This window comes from Tursiops truncatus, chromosome 3, assembly GCF_011762595.2.
Source record: "Tursiops truncatus isolate mTurTru1 chromosome 3, mTurTru1.mat.Y, whole genome shotgun sequence".
Classification (NCBI taxonomy): domain Eukaryota; kingdom Metazoa; phylum Chordata; class Mammalia; order Artiodactyla; family Delphinidae; genus Tursiops; species Tursiops truncatus.
Window position 1 is genome coordinate 99,123,663 of NC_047036.1, and position 13,447 is coordinate 99,137,109.

Sequence of the window (13,447 nt, forward strand, 5' to 3'; positions counted from 1 at the left end):
ATTCTTTCATTTTTAAATTTCTTTAAAATATATTTTATTGTTTAAAATAAAAAATAATATATTTGTGGGGTTTATGACATACATAGATGTAGATTATTTGACAATAAAAGTATAAAGAAGAGGAGGGTATAATAGAAATGTACTGTTATACATTTCTTACATTAAAACTGAAGAGGCATAATATTACTTGAAGAAAGACTGTGATAAGATGCATATTGCAAATCCTAGAGCTCTTACTGTATAAACTTAAAAGTTATAGCTAGTAAGACCATGGTAGAGAAAAACTGAATAATGAAAGTATTTAAATAGTCAAAAAGAATGCAGGGACAAAGAACAAAAAATATGGGACACTCTCTTTCTTGGTGCTGCCTACGAAGGTGGCAGCCATTTCCTTGGCATCATGGCCGCCCTCAGACCTCTCACGAAGCCAAAGATAATCAAAAAGAGGACCAAGAAGTCCATCTAACACCAGTCAGACCGATATGTCAAAGTTATATGGAACTGGCAGAAACCTAGGGGCATTGACAATAGGACTTGCAGAAGATTCAGGGGCCAGATCTTGATGCCCAGCATTGATTATCGGAGAAATAAGAAAACAAAGCACATGCTGTCCAGTGGCTTCTGGGAGTTCCCGGTCCACAATGTAAAGAAAATTGAAATGCTGCTGATGTGCAACAAATCTTACTGTGCTGAGATTGCTCACAATGTCTCCTCTAAGAACCACAAAACCATTGTGGAAAGAGCAGCCTAGCTGGTCATCAGAGTCACCAATCCCAACGCCAGGCTGCACAGCAAAGAAAATGAATAGACAGCTTGTGTGCACATTGTATTTGTTTTAATAAAACCATAAAGCTCAAAAAAAATGTATATGGGACAAATTGAAAACAAATAGGCAAATCATACTTTAAAACAACCATGTAAATTATTAGATTAATTATAAATGCTCTAAACTTTCCAAATAAAAGCCAAAGAATATTATACTGGATTTAAAAGCTAAATCCAATTGTATGTCATCTAGAGGAAGTACATTTTAAATATGAAGTTACGGATTGTCTAACAGTAAAATGATGGGAAAATATCCAGAGAAGTCCTCACAACCAGGAATATTAACAAAGATGAGAAGAAGCATTTCATAATAAAAGTGTAAGTTCAACATGAAAATATAATAATTCTGAATATGTATCTAATAACATTCATAAATCTATGAAGCAAAAACTGAAAAATACTGTAAACAAAATTAGACAAATCTACAATTATAGGTGAAATTTCTGCAGAAAATTACTAAGGAGATCAAAGACTTGAATAAAATATCAATCAGCAGGACATAACTGAAATCATAGAATAATTCACCCAACAACGGAACAAAGTTCCAAGAGCACATTCAACAAGTGTAACATAAAATAAAATTAATTAAGGCTTAAGTGATAAAAAGAAACTGAACAGTTGTTTGGGACACCTTCCATATGATTTCACATTAAATGGAGGCATATTGTATAAATGACTCCTTAGTGATTATCCAGACTATCAAGTACACACATCACTTATTAAAGATAATAGAAAGCAATTTCAGTTTGAAAGCAGGACTTTCTGTCTACTTAATACTACAGCAGTATTGAGTACATTACTTGGAAATGCCCTATAATTAATTTTCCATTCCTTAACTGGAGGAGAATATTGTCTCCACTGTGGATGCCTCAGATACCTTGTAATTTTATGTAAGAATTTCAAGGGATTTTATGCCATTTTTAGCTTGTCACCTGTGTGTAATTATCCCAGAAAACATAATCTCTTTTCCCCAAAACTCACTGTTTATCTACTAATTATGTTTAACTAATTACTATACCTTACTACTTCCCCACTGAAGAACAGGCTTAGACATATACATCCTCTTGATTATGTGATTTTTAGAATGGATGGTTTGTTTGGTATACTCCCTAGCAACATCTCCCTGGGCTGTAAGTTAACATTAATTTTGGGCAGTTCATTGTGATGGTGTTAATTTTTTATTATAGCCTATTTAGTACTTTTATCCTCTAAGATCACAAAGATTTTCTCTATTTTCTTAAACAAATTGTGGTATATCCAAACAATAAAATGAAACAAACTACTAGACACAATGTTTGTGAATCTCAAAAAATGTGCTGAGCTACCTAGGACACAAAAGAACACATGCTATATGAACCCATGTATATACTATCATAGAATAGGTAAACCTAATCTATAGTAATGGGATGTCAGTTGTTGCCTAGGCCAGAGGTGAGGGTGGGCAAAATACAAATGGATACAAGGAAAATTTGGGGTGTGGGTGTGATGGAAATATTCTGTATCTTGATAGGGTTGATGATCATATGGGTGTATACATTTGACAAACTCACCAAATTGTAAATTTAAAATAGATGCTATTTTATTGCATGTAAATCACACTTCAATAAACTTAATAAGTAAAAACAAAACAAAACAAAAAAACTATTGTGTTGGGAGAAGAATGGAAACAGGGGACTAGCTAAAGTGACATGAATAATCTGAGCAATCATGGTTTAAACAGTAGAAATGGAAAAGAAGAAGACAGATTTAGGATATGTTTTGAAGGCAAAGTTTACATGATATGTGGATAATTTATACGTGTACATTTGGGAGTGGGGATTCTGATGGACAATGAGAAATAAGGAAAATCCCTGAAAGTTTGGCTTAAGAAATTGGATGGAGTTATTTATTCAAAAAAGTTAATCTGAAAGGAGCTAGTTTGGTAGTTGAGTTCTATGAGAATCAAGAGTTCTATCTTGGCTGTGTTAATTTTAAGATGCTTTTTAAAACACCTGAAGACAAATATCCAGCAGGGTGTTGGGTACATGATTCTGGAGTTCTAGGGCAGGTTTGAATCTTAAGGTACAGATGTGGAAGTCATAGCAGACAAGTTCTATTTAAAGCCATAGGCTTGAAAAAATGTCGCCTAGAGAGCCCAGGACATTTAGTGGTTGAGGAGGAGAAAAGGAACCAGCAAAGGAGACTGTGATGAAGCAGCTAACAATGCAGGCACTCAGGTACAAGCACATGGGGTCGTAGACATTAAGAGATAAAGAGAGTTTTAGGAAGAAAAGTGAGCAGCAATGTTGAAAGCAATGGAAAGGTCTAGTTAAGGAAAGAACGGTGACCACTGCATAATTTTTTTTGTGACCCTGACAAGATTTTTCTCTGAGAAAGAAGGGATGGAAACTTGATTGGACTGATGTAGAAGATCATATGACATGACTCTTTATTTGTCAAGAAAATTTACAATGAACTGGGAAGGAATGGAACAGTGGTAGGAAGATGATTCAGGTCAAAGTCATGGAAGGTTTTATTTGACTTGTTTTAAAAACCCAATATTAGTGCTTGTTTGTATGCTGGTGGTAATATTCCATCAAGAACTGAGAATTGGTTGATGCAAGAGAGGGAGTGTTTGAGGAAAGTCTTTGAGAAGACATGGGATGCAAACCCCAAGTGGAGGAATATAATACATATTTAATACCGTACTTCATTTTGGGATACAGAATATTATGTTAAGAGAATGTATTGATATCATTGTGCTCTATGCTTTAATATTCAATTTAGAACTAAAAAAAATAAAATAAAACTCAGCAAAATAAGATTTCAATCAAGTTAAGATTCGGTTAACATTCTCTGATTTCTTTTTTGGTTTGGAACACACAATTTTCCCTGTTTTGTCTATCCTTCAGGAATATCTTGCCTTCATTAGATAACTACTATAAAGAAGTTAAAATGAAAAGAATGCATTTTTTAAAGGTTATACTATTTGAGGTTGTATTTATTGAAGGAAGAAAACATATAAACAATTTTATCCTTTTGGAAAACATAGTTTCACCTGAGCCACAAATAAGGCTGTGGAAACAAAAGACAGAATCTGAGAATTTGGTTACAGGGTCTTCTGTTCAAAAGAATACAGTTCTTGAAAAATCTGTAGCCACAGTAACAGCCATTCCCAGTCCTGTGATCTACAGAGCATAGGACCCTGTTAGGTGTCACAAAATTGCACACCAGTCGCTAGGGAAAGGTTGAATTTCTATAGTCAGTTCTTGAACAGCCACTAACAATCATTCGGAGCTAATGACATTCTTCATCTAATGTGGTGAATAGAGCCATTGAAATATTTAAGGACCAGAGCAAGAAGTGAAGAAAAAAGTTGTGGCTTCAAAATCCCTGGAAACAAAGGATGTCTTACAAATGAGAAGAAAACTTGAGATTGTGAAAGCCTAAGGTCAGATCTCAGGGAAAAAGAAAGTGAGAAAAGCAAATTATTTTCCCCAATACTGGCATTTAAGCTTCTAGTACTTCCACTACTTCCACGGGGGTGACCATCAAGATCGTGAGAGGATCTCGTACTCTTGCTGGTAGATCTGCAGAGCTTGGGCTATCCCCTCACTCCTTCTCCTACCTCCTTCAAACATAGATAATAACACTAAACATAGATAATAACATAGATAATAACATAGATAATAACATAACAAACATAGATAATAACACTAAAACAGTATCAGCGAGGATCCTTTAGGTGCAAGTCACTGAATAAACTAAAAGTGGCATAAACAACGAGAATAATTCGCTACCTTGCATAACAGGAAGTCCCAAGGTCGGCTCTATCAGAGTTGGTTACCTGCTCAGCTCCATGATGTGAAGGCTCCTGTCACTCTCTCTGGGAGTCTCTAGACTTTCCCCTTTGGGGCACAAAAAGAATACAAGTAGCTCCTAACATAGAGGCCTCACATGGCAGTGCCAAAGGCAGGAACAAGTGAGTCCCTATTTTATTTCTCCTTTTTTAATTATGAGGAAAACAATCCCAGAGGCCTCTCACTAGACTTTCCTCTTTGTCTTGTTTTTCTAATACATGACCATGTGTAACAAATCACTGATAAGGGAAATGAAATTATAATGGCTGGCATAGACTGATGAGCATCTACCCCTGGGGGTAGGGAAGCCCCTTAGGGATACACAAAAAACTAGTTCCTAAATAAAGCTGGGTTTCTGTCAGCAGAGTAGAAAGGATAACTGTGACCACTGAGAAGAGGGGGCAATGCACGCATAGTGATTAGCAGAGTGACTGGTGCCCAAATGCGCTTAATAAATATTAGCTGCTATTATTGTCCTATCAAGCCGCTCTTATGGGAAATACAATAGAAGAGCCCAGCCTCACACCCCAGACTACGTATTCTGACCGCCATCCAACCTGTCATCAAGTAGTACAGTTAACCCTTAGCTGTAGCTTTACTTTATTTCCTTGACTATAAATCCTTTTCCCTTGTCATCCCGTTTGTCTCAAAACATAGTAGCTAATGAGTTGTCTGCCTCCAGCCTCATCGATTTTCAAAAACTTTGCATATTGTAGCCAGACTGATCTTTCTAAAGGCAGATCTAATCATGTGACCATCTTCCTTAAGAGCTTATCACAATTCCTCATTGCATTACATCTCAAGGTTGAACTCTTCAGAATCATGTCCATGTAGTTGTTCTTTAATGCAGGTGGAGGGAGGCTCCTCTGTCCTTCAGCTCCACCATATGGAACATGCAGTCCCCTTGGTGCAGGAGGAGAGAAACAGAAGACTCCCAGGTAGGGTCTCCATTGTCCATGAAGAGTGAGGTGCCCAGCCCATCTATAAGGGGCTGAGAAGCACCGTCTTGCATTCACCCAGAAGGGGAGGAGGACATACTTTTAGGGAACACTGTTGTAATAGATCCAGAGATGTGCCTCCCAGATCCTCCTTCAAGGAAGATCTTGCTGCCCAACTGCAGAGAATTTGTCTATCTCAGCAGGTGAGAGCTGCCTTGTCTGAGGTCACACCTTTCCTGGGGTAGCCCAGTTGTAACTGAGTGAGGCAGGGGTATAAAGACATGGCCATTTTGGCCCATGCACATAACTCCAAGAGGCACTGCTCACTCGAGTAATCCCTGCTGGAGTGGCCAGGCCTTCCTTGTGCTTGCTTCACAGTTGACTTCTTCCTCTATCTTGTTTCACCATTTCTTTCATACGTTTTGGTCCTTTATGAACATCTTGTATCCCATACTCTACGTGGTATCTGCTTCTGGATGTTACAATCTGCAACAACTAGTAATTTCTAGCAGAAAGTCCTTTAACCCTCAACTCTTTTTTCTGCGTTAAAGATCGTTACCTAACTTGAATATTTTTCACTCCAGATTTATAGAAATAGAGTTCCCTCAGTGTATCACCAAAAGTTTGCAGATAAAATGCAATTTATTAAGTACTTAAGTGCTCTTTTTTGTTTTGTTTTTCTTTTCCACTCTCTCATTCTCTCTAAGGCTGCCCATGAGTAGATAGGTGCTTAGAAGAAAAATCATCTGCCCAGACCCAATAGTTATTAAGCCAGGAAGTTCTCCGATTCTCCTTTGCCCTTTATAACTTTACAGCCTGTTACTTTTATAACTAGTTTAAACCACCACTGCCTGGAGCACCCTTTCCCTCTTCCCTTTGAGGGGCTCACTGCTACTCAGCTCAGCATCAGTACCTCCAAAACACTTCCAAAGTTATCCCCTATCCTTGCATGGCTGTCATCCTGTGTTGCTCTGATAGCTAATACCCCAAACATTTATCCCCATCTTGGTGCCTATCAATACTGTATTGTAATCATCTTTGCCTATCTAGCATCTCTAATGGCTGACCAGTGCCTGGTACATCTTTCTTTACCTACTTCTCAAAAGGGTTTTGAATGATTCAGTGTCAGCACATAGTAGGTACTGAAAAGCATTTACTGAATGAATTTAATAATGCTCTGTTTTCCTCCAGCTTTGCACTGACTCTGTCATCCTAGGAGATTGAGTTAAAAGAGGAAAAAATAGTGCTAGAATGTATGCAACAAACATCTGTGAGTCTAAAGGAATTTGCTTCATTAATGTTTCTTTTCCAGTTCTGATAGCTGGCTGTACTCGTGGCTGACTACACAATGCGACGTAGCACCGATAACTTGGGAAGGGCAGAGGTGTCTAGTGAATGGAGAACTCTTCCTAGACAGAGCTATTTTCTGTTCTTTTTTTTTTTTTTTCCACAAGCCCACATTCAAAATCTATGACATGCAAGACCCCTCAGGTATTACTATCTCAGTCAGTTTAGATAATCACATTCAAGATGTATGTGTGTAACAGGAATTATGATATGAGTATTCACATTCTGGTTCTCTTCCCTGCCCCCAAATACTATCCCCATTAATTTTATTTGCAATTAAGCAGATGAGGGGAGAAATATTCTGAGCAAAATGTTTCATGAGGTAAGATGAAGGTGAGTGTGGGAAGTGGATGGGAGTGTAAATATTCATATTGATTTTTTGTGGCCATTGTATGTATTTCTGCATATGACAGTCAATTTCTGGTTTGTGAAGTAAGTTGATTAAACATTCCCTGCGAGTTTAATGATCAGCATTTGCAGGAGGAAGAATGGGGGTGATCTGCAAACTCCATGGTGAGAAAAAGTGAAATGAGGGATGAAAATGCAACGTACAGGGGGATCACTTTATATTTCATGACAACTGTGTCATTGTGCGAGTTACTCTCAAAATATGAAGTGAGAGGAAAACATAAGGGCACAGTATCTAAAAACTGTGATTGGATAGCAGGATGAAATATTGCCTGATTAAAAATGTATCAAGGTTAGGAGGATAGGAAGGAATAGGCATTAGTTAAAAAGAATAGGAATACTATCTATTAGAAGGAATAAATATGCACAAAATTAAAAGCTGTATGGGGCTTATATTCATTTAGAAGACACTGATAATAAACACTGAACTTGGTAGATACTCACTAACCTTTTCTATCCGGGATCTCCCAAGTCTCCATGATTCAGTATCTGAAGGATTAGTGCCTATAATTCAGGGCACCTCCAGGACCCTGAATTAATGCCGTCACTAGTGTTCTTCCTGATTGATGAGTGTCATACTGATCATCACCTCTGATGTGCATGAATGTTTAAACATAGCTTCTCTCTGTAAGCAGCAAAAGCCTCAGAAATTTTATTAAATTAAATTTTAATAGAATAAATCTATTTTAGTGTCCTTTCAGTGAATTCAGGGTTACTAAAGTAGGAGGTGATTAAATTCGTTAAATTCTCTTGGCAACTGCCTGCTGCTACCAGGTCTCATTCCTTTAAGGCACAGGGCTGTGGCCTTATCTTCACAGCAGCTCATTCAACAGATCCCAGATGTCTTCCTCTGGTTTATTTTGGGAGCTTCACCCTGTAAAATGAGTTTAGTCCATCATCTCCCCTTATCTGGCTGAAGCACATTCTGTCAAGGGATTCTACTTTTCCTGAGGTACTTAGCGCCTACTGACAATAATCATTTTTCTTCTGAACAGATAAAGAGAGAAAGAAGGCAAAAGAGCATGAAAAGTACTTTTTACTGATTTTAAACTAAAGAACAAATGACAGTGTCCACCTTATAGAATCAAAATAGCTCTGCTTTTAAAAATAAGTTTCTCAAACTTGATGAGCAGCTGATTCTGATGATTTCAATTGTAGTAGAGCATGGTTTACTGAGGGTTTGGAAAAATGATCAACTAATAACATTAAGTCATACAGGGAATTGGGAGGTGTTACATTCTTTTATAATAAAAGTGTTCATAACATAAATGTTTTTCTCTGGTCAAGGAATACTTACTAATGGAGAAATACTTAACCCTTGATAATTACTAAGTTAAAAAAAAAACTTTGACAATTAAAAATCCATTAACAATCCTAAGTCTACACTGCTATCTAGGTGTACTTCAGAGAGTATTGTTTGGATAACAAAAGAAAATTATGCAAGTGGAAAAAAATTGAACCACTCTACAAAAGAACCATGTTGGGAGCTTATAATATCCTTCATGGAATAGTACTTTATTAAAGACCAGAAAAAATCTTTTATCAATGGTTGCATCCAAAAAGCTGCCATTAATCTATGACACTGAGGCCAATGAGAGCATCATCTTCCAGGTAGAAAGTTCATTTACTTAACTGAACAAAAAGGGAGAATTTTCTAGCATTTTTATTTCACTTCTTATTGCTGTGTGCTTTGAATAAAACAATCTCCCTTATTTTTCATAGAAAATAAAAACATGTACATTACCTATGCAATACAAAAAAATACATATTTTATTGATTTCATTTTTTTAATTGTTAAATATACATATATAAAGACATGACATGATTTGTGTTTATCTAATAATTAGTGATGTTGAGCATCTACTCATGTGCCTCTTGGCCATCTGTATGTCTTCCTTGGTGAAATGTCTCTTTAGGTCTTCCACCCACGTTTAACTGGATTGTTTGTTTTTTGATATTGAGCTCCATGAGCTGTTTGTATATTTTGGAGATTAATCCTTTGTCAGTTGTTTCATTTGCAAAGATTTTCTCCCATTCTGAGGGTTGTCTTTTTGTCTTGTTTATGGTTTCCTTTGCTGTGCAAAAGCTTTTAAGACTAATTAAGTCCCATTTGTTTACTTTTGTTTTTATTTCCGTTACTCTAGGAGGTGGGTCAAAAAAGATCTTGCTGTGGTTTATATCAAAGGGTGTTTTTCCTATGTCTTCCTCTAAAAGCTTGAAAGTGTCTCATCTTACATTTAAGTTTTTAATCCATTTGGAGTTTATTTTTGTGTATGGTGTTAGGTAGTGTTCTAATTTCATTGTTTTACATGTAGCTGTCCAGTTTTCCCATCACCACTTATTGAAGAGGCTGTCTTTTCTCCATTGTATGTTCTTGCCTCCTTTGTCATAAATTAGGTGCCCATATATGTGTGGGTTTATCTCTGGGCATTCTATCCTGTACCACTGATCTATATTTCTGTTTTGTGCCAGTGCTATACTGTCTTGATTACTGTAGCTTTGTGGTATAGTTTGAAGTCAGGAAGCCTGATTCCTCCAACTCAGTTTTTCTTTCTCAAGATTGCTTTGGTTATTTGGAGTCTTTTGTGTTTCCATACAAATTGTAAGATTTTTTTATTCTAATTCTGTGAAGAATGCCATTGGTAGTTTCATAGGGATTGCATTGAATTTGTAGATTGCTTTGCATAGTATAGTCATTTTCACAATATTGATTCTTCCAATCCAAGAACATGGTATATTTCTCCATCTGTTTATGTCATTTTTGATTTCTTTCATCAGTGTTTTATAGTTTTCTGAGTACAAGTCTTTTGCCTTCTTAGGCAGGTTATTCCTAGGTATTTTATTCTTTTTATTGCAATGGTAAATGGGAGTGTTTCCTTAATTTCTCTTTCTGATTTTTTGTTGTTGGTGTATAGGAATCACCTCACACTGGTCAGAATGGCCATTATCAAAAAATCTAGAAACAATAAATGCTGGAAAGGGTGTGGTGAAATGGGAATCCTCATGCACTGTTGGTGGGAATGTAAATTGATACAACCACTATGGAAAACAGTATGGAGATTCTTTTAAAAACTAAAAATAGAACTACCATATGACCCAGCAAACCCACTACTGGGCATAAACCCTGAGAAAACCATAATTCAAAAAGAGACATGTACCACAATGTTCACTGCAGCACTATTTACAGTACCCAGCACATGGAAGCAACCTAAGTGTCCATTGACAGAAGAATGGATAAAGAAGATATGGCACATATATACAATGGAATATTACTCAGCCATAAAAAGAAACGAAACTGAATTATTTGTAGTGAGGTGGATGGACCTAGAGTCTGTCATACAGAGTGAAGTAAGTCAGAAAGAGAAAAACAAATACCATATACTAACACATATATATGGACTCTAAAAGAAAAAAAAAGGTACTGATGAACCTAGTTGGAGGGCAGGAATAAAGAGGTAGACATAGAGAATGGACTTGAGGACATGGGGTGGGAGGGCAAAGCTGGGGCAAAGTGAGGGTAGCATTGTTGTCCTGCACAATATTTAATAACTATGTCCTATAAATGGGTGTGACCAAGAGAGTTCCATGTTGTGACAAGGTGGAAAAGGTGAAGATTACAAATAACATTTAGTCAATTGTGGGCCTGCAGAAGCCAGTGCTTAGGTGAATGTCAAAGTCAGGCCACATTTCCTAGCTGTGACAGCCTTTTTACTCCATTTTTGGACACTCTTCACATTTTTAAAAGTACACCCACCAGGTGCCCCTCGCTCCCTCCTGAATTTTCTCTTTCCCTTTTGTCTTTCTTTCTACCTTTCCTTCCATCTGGCTTTCCCTCCAATTCTCTCTCGTTTCTTCAAACTAGTATCCAGCACCTGCTCTGAGTTCAGCCACATTCTGACCCGGAGTGATACAAAGATGAATAAGTCAGCCGATTATTGTTTCCAGGGGCCTTGATTTTTGCCTCTCTTCTCATTTTAGACTTAACATTTGCTTTCCCATATATCACAATAGGGCTTCAAACTATTGAAGTTTCTGTAACTGTCTTCTTCCAAATCAAAAAGTTACTCCTTTCTTCTTCCATTGGATCATGTCAGAATATCTCCCATTTATATGCAAGGGATGCTAATGGACTAAGGATTTCCCTCACAAATTTTCATATTTTCAACATCCTGGGGTGTGTTTGTGCTTAAAAGGTGTATCAAGCTGTGAGAATTGTGGGCTCTAGGTGAGACATATTTTTGAAGATGTAGGTCTTGAGAAAAGGATTTGTGAATGTTGTTCAGAGTTGAGCTCATGGAGAGAGAGGGTTTGGGAAGCAGTTAGTCCTCTGATCCATTCCCAGCTTGGCCATTTACTATTTATGTGAAGCTGAGACCCTTGGTTTTTCTCATCATAATTCAGTAATGGGAATTAAGTCAGATGCTATTTGTAAGGTGTTATGAGTTGATGTCTGTGTTATAATTCTTAAGCTATTCCTACCCTAAACTTCTTCTCTTTATATACTTGTCTAAAGTCTCATTAATGAGGAGTTGGATCCTTAGCATATATTATTATTATTATTTCTAGATGCTTCTCATTTTTTGTCTGTGTGTATGGCGTAAAAGCAGTGTGATGTGCTTAAGTTGGCTGATTCTACCTCTGAAAACCTGATTGTGAGCCTTTTTTCCCAAATTCACGTTGCAGTATTATTAAATTGATAGCTTGAAGTAGGTCATACTGGGAAAATTTACAGCATGGAAATGAACAAACCCTACAAAAAAAGGCTCTGTTTTCTTCTGAAGGGGAAAAAAATAATTGTTAACCCTTTACTAGCACATTAGTGCCAAGAGTCCAGGCAGAGATTGAGAGAAAAGCCTTTTTTCTTTTCCCAATAACAAAATAGGATACTACATGTTCTGAGTTCTCATTTCCCTATGACGGTGCTTCCGCTAGGAGGGGAACATATTTCCGAATTCTCTCCAAACCCAGCTCTACCTTCTGACCAAGGTGGCCTTAATGTTCTCTCCTGCCTTTTGTTTCCACAGTTGAATTCGATTTCTCTCCATGACTGCAGTAGTCTTGACCCCTAAGCAGTAGTCTTGAATGAAGTCTTCCTTGCTTGTTTAACTCCATCAGTGCAGTTTTCCTTTGACACTGCCCCAATTCCAATTTTTTGGCAATATCCATCTGTATTCACACCCCTCTTAAAGTATGTATTTCATGCTCCAAACATTAGGTGGCTCTGAGCTGTCAAATTCTTTGACTATTTATTAGATAGTCCGCCTTATCTTGTCTCTATGATAGAAAAATAGGCAACTTGTCTGATATTTACAGAGAATCCCAGGTAAATTTTATTGGCATCATTTATTTTATTTTATTTTTTTAAAATATTCTCTTTCTATTTATTTCTTTGTTCTGAATTTTATATTATTTTATTTTTATACAGCAGGTTCTCATTAGTTATCTATTTTATACATGTTAGTGTATATATGTCAATCCCAATCTCCCAATTCATCCCACCACCATCACTGCCCCCCGCCCCTCTGCTTTCCCCCTTGGTGTCCATATATTTGTTCTCTACATCTGTGTCTCTATTTCTGCCTTGCAAACTGGTTCATCTGTACCATTTTTCTACATTCCACATATATGCATTAATATAAAATACTTGTTTTACTCTTTCTGACTTACTTCACTCTGTATGACAGTCTCTAGGTCCATCCACGTCACTTCAAATGACCCAATTTCATTCTTTTTATGGCTGAGTAATATTCCATTGTATATATTTACCACATCTTCTTTATCCATTCATCTGTTAATGGGCATTTAGGTTGGCTCTGTGAGTTGTCTATTGTAAATAGGGCTGCAACGAACATTGGGGTGCATGTGTCTTTTTGAATTATGGTTTTCTTTGGGTATATGTCCAATAGTGGGATTGCTGGGTCATATGGTAATTCTATTTTTAGTTTTTTAAGGAACCTCCATACTGTTCTCCATAGTGGCTGTATCAATTTACATTCCCACCAACAGTGCAAGAGGGTTCCCTTTCCTCCACACCCTCTCCAGTATTTGTTGTTTGTAGATTTTATGATGATGCCCATTCTAACTGGTGTG

The 13,447-nt window shown here is 37.0% G+C and overlaps 1 pseudogene; it reads left to right on the top strand.

Moving 5' to 3' along the window:
* The first annotated feature begins 400 nt into the window (after nucleotides 1-400).
* Nucleotides 401-808, top strand: LOC101334676 (putative large ribosomal subunit protein eL32'; annotated as a pseudogene).
* Nucleotides 809-13,447: the final 12,639 nt, after the last annotated feature.